Below are 1304 nucleotides of genomic sequence, written 5' to 3' on the forward strand. Positions count from 1 at the left end.
TCGCCATGAAGTGATGGAACCAGATGCCATGATCTTAGTTTTCTGAATGTTGAGCTTTAAGCCAACTTTTTCACTCTCCTCTTTCACTTTCATCAAGAGGCTCTTTAGTTCTTCTTCACTTTATGCCATAAGGGTGGTGTCATCTGCATATCTGAGGTTACTGATATTCCTCCCGGCAATCTTGTTTCCAGCTTGTGCTTCTTCCAGCCCAGAGTTTCTCATGATGTACTCTGCATAGAAGTTAAATAAGCATGGTGACAACATACAGCCGTGACATACTCCTTTTTCCTATTTGGAAACAGTCTGTTGTTCTATGTCCAGTTCTAACTGTTGCTTCTTGACCTGCATACAGGTTTCTCAAGAGGCAGGTCAGGTGGTCTGGAATTCCCATCTCTTTCAGAATTTTCCATAGTTTATTGTGATCTACACAGTCCAAGGCTTTGTCATAGTCAATAAAGCAGAAATAGATGTTTTTCTGGAACTCTTGCTTTTTCCATGATCCAGCAGATGTTGGCAATTTGATCTCTGGTTCCTCTGCCTTTTCTAAAACCAGCTTGAACATCTGGAAGTTCATGGTTCGCGTATTGCTGAAGCCTGGCTTGGAGAATTTTGAACATTACTTTACTAGTGTGTGAGATGAGTGCAATTGTGTGGTTAGTTTGAGCATTCTTTGGCATTGTCTTTCTTTGGGATTGGAATGAAAATTGACCTTTTCCAGTCCTGTGGTGACTGCTGAGTTTTCCAAATTTGCTGACATACGGACTGCAGCACTTTCACAGAGTCATCTTTTAGGATTTGCAATAGCTCAACTGGAATTCCATCACCTCCACTAGCTTTGTTCGTAGTGATGCTTCCTAAGGCCCATCTGACTTCACGTTCCAGGATGTCCGGCTCTAGGTGAGTGTGAGTGAGCACACCTTCGTAATTATCTGGGTCATGAAGATCTTTTTGTACAGTTCTTCTGTGTATTCTTGCCACCTCTTCTTAATATCTTCTGCTTCCTTTAGGTACATACCATTCCTGTCCTTTATTGTAATTAAGTTTATAACATAAGCTTAATTACAGGCAGGTCTTTAGTGGCTCAGTTATGGAATGAGATGAAGTAGTGAATGAATGTTTACTGCACTTTTGCTTAACAGCAAAAATATGAAAGTAACAGGGGAATGAATAAATTGTGGTTCAGTATAGTGGAGAAGGCAATGGCACCCCACTCCAGTGTTCTTGCCTGGAGAATCCCAGGGACGGGGGAGCCTGGTGGGCTGCCGTCTATTGGGTCGCACAGACTCGGACACGACTGAGGAGAC

The sequence above is a fragment of the Bison bison genome, unplaced genomic scaffold (assembly GCF_000754665.1).
Source record: "Bison bison bison isolate TAMUID 2011002044 unplaced genomic scaffold, Bison_UMD1.0 scf7180017864345, whole genome shotgun sequence".
NCBI lineage: Eukaryota > Metazoa > Chordata > Mammalia > Artiodactyla > Bovidae > Bison > Bison bison.